The sequence below is a fragment of the Pygocentrus nattereri genome, chromosome 9 (genome assembly GCF_015220715.1).
Source record: "Pygocentrus nattereri isolate fPygNat1 chromosome 9, fPygNat1.pri, whole genome shotgun sequence".
Lineage (NCBI taxonomy): Eukaryota > Metazoa > Chordata > Actinopteri > Characiformes > Serrasalmidae > Pygocentrus > Pygocentrus nattereri.
The window spans coordinates 3,548,349-3,556,821 of NC_051219.1; positions in this window are offsets into that span (position 1 = coordinate 3,548,349).

The window sequence follows — 8,473 nt, forward strand, 5'->3', positions numbered from 1 at the left end:
AAGTTTGTCTGAAATGTAAAAAGATATTTGAAGGATTTTCTGAGGAAACAGTGTCTTTTTCTCCATCTGATTAAAATGAAAATATCAGGTTTTCACTCAAAACCACTTCACATTCCACAGCTCCAGCTACTGTTACTGTTCTCTTCAGTCTTACAGAGAGAAGCTTCTGGAAACAGATTGGGTGCTGAGTCAGTTACGCTGGTGCAGTGCGGTCAGTACTGAAACTGTATGATGATTTGACCGACTGACCTGTGACCTCCAGCGAGACATATGGCACATCCTTCTCATCAGCTCTGCAGGTGTAGAGTCCAGAGTCCTCTTTAGTCAGATCTGAGATGAGGAGAGAGAAATTTCTGGAATGGTTCTGGTCGAACATCCAGACTCTGCCTCTGTAGGATTCTGTATCATTAGACACTGCAGTCTGATCTGTAGTCCATGTGACTCTGTCAGGGTTGATCCTGTGTTGGTCTGGGGGACAGGGACAGGGCAGCAGAACAGACTCTCCTGAAGATCTGGAGAACGTTCTCTCACTGTCACTCAGCACAGCACAGCCTGCAGACCCACAAATACAGACACACACATCACCACCATCTCAACACCAACAGCACAGTAACCAGTTCTCTCAGTGGTCTTTACCACTGTTACCCCCTCTGTTCACATCAGCTGGATGTGATTCTGTCACACCGTCTCTCGTTTAGTGTTATTTAATTGGCTGGTTTGATGAAGTTTATCAGTCAGGGTTCTGCTTCGTTCCTGTCATTATAATTCAGCCTCAAAGCTTTTATTGATCTAACATCACATGATGGAAGCTTGGCTACATTAAAAAACATATTTTTGTAAGATTTCTGTATCAGACAGACGGGTAACGCTTTACATTAAGGGTTAATTATTAATTACTCATTATTAAAATATCATATAATATATAATATAATATAATATAATATATATATATAATATATCTGCTTAGTTTATTTAATTTCATCACAATTTTCTTGAACTCTCTACATAACACTGACATAACCATACCTTAAACATGTCATGTTGCTGGTAATTACCCTCACAGATGCTATAATCATATTATATTATATCATATTATATCATGCTTATGTCACATGATAATTTCTAAAGTCAGTTCATAAAAGATTTTGTCATGTGTCATAATGACATTATTAACAGTGATGGTAACATGACACTGTTATTAGGGATGCAATGATATGGGAATTGTGGGCCGATGCCGATATTAAATATAATTCATTTTCATCTCTGCTGATGATGATTCATAAACATTTACAGTCTGAAGGACATTTTCACTCAACGCTGTGGAGTTTACATTACAGAGAAGTCTAATATTCATTTTTGTAGAGTTATAAACGGAGTAAATTCATAAAACACAGATATTTCAGAGCAGAACAGCATCTTAAATGTTCTGTTACCATCATGAATCACTATGACAGCATGTGACACCTGCTGACATTACATGACATGTGACATGTTTACAGTCTGTTATGGGTATGTTATATTTCTCACTTTACAAGAAGACACTCAAAATGAATAGATTGATGAAGATATTAACTAGTCCTGTTTTTATCCTGAGTTTATAGTATAATAAACGGTGAAAATCTAAACCCAGAGACAGAGATCCAGACAGAGCTGCACAGTGGAGGAAAATGGAGCAGTAAATCAGTAGATTAATTAACAGATCATTAACAGGACAAACTCATGAGAGATCATCTTACTTATTAATATGTCAGATTGGCTCGTTATTGGCATAATAAACAGCAGTTAGTTCACAGTTAACGAGTAAATGAGCTGGAACTGACGACCGAACGCCGATCGGCTCGTTATCAGTGTAATTAACAGCAGTTAGTTCACAGTTAACGAGTAAATAGGCTGGAACTGATGACCGAACGCTGATCGGCTCGTTATCAGTGTAATTAGCAGCAGTTTGTTCACAGTGATCCACACAAACTGCATGAACATGTAGCTTTTGAAAAGAAAGGTTACAGAACACATGATTATTATATTTAATGTATCTTCTGAAACCCAAAATCCGAAATTAATCCCAGTTAATCCTCTGTTAGACTTACCTGTGGAGACTTGCAGAGTGACGGCTCTGTTATATCTCCTGTTGTTCCCACACAGATACACGCCTTCATCTTCCTCAGTGAGGTGGGAGATGATTAGAGCTACAGTTCCTGGTTTATTCTGATTCAGTATCTGAACTCTGCCTCTGTAGCGTCGATTCTGACTGCCGTCCTCTGGAAACACTGAGTGATCAGCTCTGTAGTCGCCTGGTGTGAACCTTCTCTTAAATCCCCACTGAACTGTCTGAGGATCTTCCTTTGTTTGTTGTGTGCAGGAGCACGGCAGCTCCACAGAATCTCCTGCAGATCTGACGATAGTGTCTCCCAAACCTCGCTCTACAGTGCAGCCTGCAGAAACACCACATCACCAAGAACTTACATTACACTCAGAACATATGAACACTCATGATCTCTGAACACACTGCAGGGTTTTAGCTCTGATTTCACTCTCTAGACAACTTCTCACTGTTTGGTGTGAAATCGGCTCCTCAGAGGTTCAGCTGAAGCTGATGGTCAGAACAGACTGATCTCTTAGTCCAGCCCTGCCCACAGAGACGCAGGAAGGAGTTTTAAGCTGGTGGTGCTGAAGTTCTAAGCAGGATATATGTGAACGATGATGCCACGTAAAGTGATTTGCCTTTTTTCATTAGACTTTTGTTTGATGATGGACATCAAACAGAACATGTTATAAAGTGCTATATTGTGTTGAGAGACAACAATCAACTCATATAACTGACACACTGATTGAGTCGCCTACAGTCACACTGAGACTCGACACCTGACTACACACTGAGCAGGAGACACAATGGTAGTTAAAAAGGAGGTCAGACAGAGAGGAGAGAGAACCAATAAAGACATGATGATAACAGCATATCTAGAACCTGAGCTCTTCTACGGTTCACTACAGTGAAGCAGAGATACACATGAAGAACTCACACACTCACATGTGGACTCACCTGAAGATTCCTGCAGCACAGAGTAGAGCAGAAACACACAGAGCCACATCTTTACTGAGAGAACACAGCTCCTCATCTCTCTCTCTCTCTCTCTTTCTCTCTCTCTCTCTCTCTCTCTCTCTCTCTCTCTCTCTCTCTCTCTGTCTCTCTCTCTCTCTCTCTCTCTCTCTCTCTCTCCCTGTCTCTCCCTCTCCCTCTCTCTCTCTCTCTCTCTCTCTCTCTCTCTCTCTCTCTCTCTGTCTCTCTGTCTCTCTCTGTCTCTCTCTCTCTCTCTCTCTCTCTCTCTCTCTCTCTCTCTGTCTCTCTCTCTCTCTCTCTCTTTCTCTCTCTCTCTCTCTCTCTCTCTCTCTCTCTCTCTCTCTGTCTCTCTGTCTCTCTCTGTCTCTCTCTCTCTCTCTCTCTCTCTCTCTCTCTCTCTGTCTCTCTCTCTCTCTCTCTCTGTCTCTCTCTCTCTCTGTCTCTCTCTGTCTCTCTCTCTCTCTCTCTCTCTCTCTCTCTCTGTCTCTCTCTCTCTCTCTCTGTCTCTCTCTCTCTCTCTCTCTCTCTCTGGTTCAGCAGTGTTTTTATTTTTATTCTTCAGCTCTCTGACCACATCCTGAGAAAACTTCTTCTTCTTTTTCTTCTGAGAGGCTCCAAAAAGATTTTACTCATCAAAACGTTTCTGTGAATCATCCACACTGACCAATGTACAGAAACAGCATCTGATTATTTCAATATTTAGAGAAAACTCTATAAACTTTTCTGTAAAATGAACTGGTCAATAATAGTTCAAGGTTAAACGTGTGTAAATAAATCATACTGCAGTTTAACTCCTGCTGTTACTGTGACAGATTATACCTGTTAATATAACAGTCATGTTATCATTACCTGTAATAACACATATGATAATGTTTGTTGTGTTCTGTAGCATCAGAGCCGTCAAAGTGATACCTGTCTATTATAATATGATATCTATCCCACTACATATTCATTACCAGTTAACACACGTGTAATAAATGTTTAATAATGATAATGTAATTGTAACGGAGTGTTACTGCGCTGGTCATGAATGTGCTGCGGATGCTTCATGTACGTGTAGTAATTCTAAACTGTGAATAATTAAATTATATTATGAATAAAGCTCATTTCAGCAGTGCAGGTTTGATGGTATCCGTCCTCCAACTGTGAGCATCTCATAACAGAAGCTCGTAATAACCACTAGCTAAATAGTGGATTGATGAGCTGGAGTTGTTATTCACTTCAGTGTAATCTGCATATTCTGTTCACTTTTCTGAGCTGCTGTGAAAGAGAACATCTGTGGGCGGAGCTTGGTTAGTCCCATTTTGGTGCTGCTCTTCATGCAGACTTTGTGTCAAAGCTGTTTATGTCAGTGTTTCTCAGAAAAACCAAATGACTGAAGCCGCATTGCTAAAGTACCTGTATTACATCATCAGGATTCAGCCTAAGTCTGTCAGTGCATTCTCACTACAGCTGAATCTGACAGTGATACAAAGTAATGTTGTTGCAACGAACTGACAGCCTATTGAGCTGCGTCCATATGAGAAAGTTTGGGTGTCCATGTTTGGTTGATTTTCTAAGTGAAAACAAATGAACACGTCGACTACAGACAGCACACTTTAATAAATGCAGATAGACTAAGAATTAAGTAAACTAAGTCATTTTGGTTTTCCAGAGGCTCAACCAATCATAAATCTCCATCCAGACACTGACTCATTAAGTTCATAGTTGCATATTAATGATCATATAAAACATTTTACATGAAAGACAATGAAAATAAACTTGCAGGTGGCAAGTTCGTTGTAGACACAGATGCTAGTGACAAGGGCATTGGTGCCATTCTCTCACAAGCACAGATGGTAATGAGAGGGTTTTGCTTATTACAGCCAGTAATTGAGCAAGCAAGGTCATGATTACTGTGTAACAAAGGGAGGGAAAGTAAATTCTAGCTGTTGTGCTGTGGCTGCACCAGTTGTATCTATAAGGAAGGACTGTTGTGGGAGGAACCACTGCTATATAGGTGCATTTGGCAGTTGCTGGTGCTGCACAGTGCATGGGGCAGGTGGTGTGGGGCACAGAGTGGTGGGCCACTCTGAAGTGGCAGACATTCTACTAACTGGGCTGCCACCTGGACACGGAGCTCTATGGGCACTGCTGTGCCTGGCGTATGGCTATGAAAGCTCTGCAACAGGTGTCACATGTTAAGTTGCAACAACTCTGCTGCGGCACCCTGATAGAGAGAGTAGCCATGGATGTCCTGGGCCTTTCCTACCACCAAGGCCCGGAGCTGCTATGTGCTCGAGCCCATGGATTATTTCATTAAATGGCCTGAGGCAGACCAGAATGCAGCCACAATGACAGAGCAGCTGGTAGAGGAGTTTTTCTACCAGTTTGGCATGGCAGAGGAGCTCCACAGTGACAAGGTGCACAATTTCGAATCGGCTGTCATGGCTGAGGTTTGCTGAGAGACCTGGGAGAGAGAGATACGGACCTCAGTGCTCCCACAGTAATAGTCTCTAGGAGTGCTTCAACTCAATGCTCATTACTCAGCTGATCATCATCACTGACCAGCACCAGCACAATATATGAAGACCAGCATTTGCACCTGGACCTTCGCGCTTGCATTGGTTCCACTGTGCAGAAGTCGACTGAGTTCACTTCCCATGTTCGGCCATCAGCTCAGGACAATCACAGAGGTGGTCTTTCAGAACCTGTCAGGGTTGGAGGGAGCAGCAGTACTGGAGCAGATTATGCTGAAGAGCTCCACCACTGTCTTTGCCTATCAGGGTAAAGCCTGCACCCACTAGAAATGAGAATATCGTTCGTGCCTTCAAGGGCAATCACTGCTGCCAGGAGTGTGGATGTGGCCATAAAACCCATTCCACAGGAAAGGGTGCTGCCCAAAGCTGCAGTCACCATGGGAGGGGCCCGGTGTGGTAAAAGAATGCCTGGGCAAGGTAGTGTATTGGGTCAGTGGACTGTTGTAGTTCAAAGGGACAGACTTGCCCTGTACTGGCCCTATGAAGAGGAAGCCATGCTGGATGAGATGGGACAGTCACCTCAGGGGCCGCACCCCAAGAAGGAGTTGGAAGTGTCCAGGGCTGAGGGTCCCAGGGACAGCAGACATTATGAGACCCCTGCCATGAAGAGACCACAGTGAGGGGGACAATTTCAATACAATTCAAGGACTTAGTTTGTGCAATGTGGGTTGCATGGATGACATTTGAAGGGGAGGCAATATGGAATTGTTCATGCCTGTGTTGTGTTTTAGTTCAGTTCTCCTTTCTGTAGCTTTTATTTGACTGTTTTGCTTTGGGAACATTCTGGGGACACTCTTTTTTTTAGGAGTAGTGTGTGTGTGATAGAAGACTTCAGAGACAGTTGAGGAAACCTGGCACAAGAGAGCTAGCCTAACTTGAGTTCAGGGATTGTCTCCCCTTCTGTTTCTGTGCAATGAGTTTAGTAAAAAAGCAAATTTAAACATAAATTATGGCCTCTCCTGAATCTTATTCTGAGTGTTGTCACAATGATAATAATAACAGTAATAATAAGTTACATTTGTATAGTGCCTCAAAGTCGGTCTACATAAAAAAACTGAAGTTTAAGGTCAAGTTTTAAAACACGTAAGTTTGACAAAAGTTTGAAAACAGGTAAGTTTTAAGTTGTGTTGTAAAAGCTAAACCAGAAGTGAGATTGTGGGGATTCTAAGGATGTGAGGTCATGGATGTCCTGTTATGCTGAATGTCCCAGCACCAACCAAGGTCAATCTGAACTGTGGGACTTTAAGCCAATCAGTATCCAAACATCTTAGTGTAAGGGCTGGGGTGTAAGGATGGAGAGGTTCAGCAATGCATAAAGGGGCAAGTCCATGTATGGCTTTGAAGGTTAAGAGGAGTAGTTTGGGTTTTATATGCAAAGAGACAGGTAACCACTTCATTTAGTAGAAACTACGTGTGAGAGCATACAAAGCATTTGGTGTGAGTGAGGACCCTCATTGCTGAGTTTTGAACATATTGTAATTTAGTGAGGAGTTTAGCTCATAGACCAGAAAAAAAGTGCATTACAGTAATCTGGACAAGAACATTAAGAACCAGAATTTCTGCATTGCTGCGACTGAGCATGGAAAAGAGTCTGAATTTGCTACAGAGACAGTGGCAAATGATCTTAGTAATTAAGCTGATATAATAGTCAAACAACATAGAGGAATCAAAGATGACACCAAAAGTATCAATAGTTTCTGAGGGTTTTACATGTACTCCATCAATGTGAAAGTGCCAAGGATAGAACCTTGGGGCACACCTTGAGCAACATGAGCAGTGCAGCATTTATGTTTATTAGTGATAAACAGTTACCAGCGAGGCAAGAATTAAACCAGGAAAGAGCTGTAGATGAGATGCCAATAGGAGAGAGATGGGCATTGGCTATGTCATGAGAGAGTGTATCAAAAGCATAGCAGAGACGTAGGAGAAGAAGATTACTAATTGCTCCAGAATCAGAGGTATATGGAAGGTCATTAACAATCCTACGGAGATCTGTCTCTCTACTATGGCATGAAATTAAACCAGACTGGAACCATTCAGACAGATTACTTGATGCCAGATGATTGTAGCTAATATTTGTTTCCAATAACATTTTTCAATAGTTTAGCAGTGAAAGGAAGATTAGAGATCAGTAATTATTTAAAGTTGAATTATTTATAGTAGAATCTAAACTAGGTTTCTTCAGGAATGGCACAAATGCAGCGGTTTTATAGCTCTAATAGGACAATTCTGGACATAAGAGACATATTAATCAAGTAAGAAATGGAAGTATAGATATCTGACAATTTTTGAGTAAGGAAGCATGTTCAGGTTTTAACTGGCAGGCTGTGAAGTTACAAGTTTGAGACACGTGATGAAGTGGCCAGAGTGAAATCAGTGAAAGGATGGACACTGTGTTCACTGTAGGTAGCATTGCTGATTATGGAAGAAATGTGGTGTGAACAGTCAGCATACATGGCAGACCTGTATGCTAACATTTGTTCACTGTGTAATGCAGTGAAGACTAAGGTCAGTTTTTCTAATAAAGCTACTCAAGATGGTGACCTACTGTTTTCATGGAGCAAAGGACTGAACCAAGGACAGGAATGAAAGGGCATGAACCTAGTCTTCAAGGGGGCATAAGCATCAAGAGATTTAGGGATTTTAATTGCACTTTGAGAGGATCTATTGGAGGCCATAAATTAATAGAATTAGAGGAAAAGAAGCTTGCATGGAGGTAGGAGGTGACTGAGGATCAACTGACCTAAGGCTATGATAGGATATTGTGATTTTCATCTTAGACCTAAACCTAAACTGAATTCAATAAGCAAATGATCAGAGATACCATTTAGACCAGAGTAACAAACCAAATCAACTGTGTTGTGGTGAGAATGACTAGGAAGATCTACATGCTGAG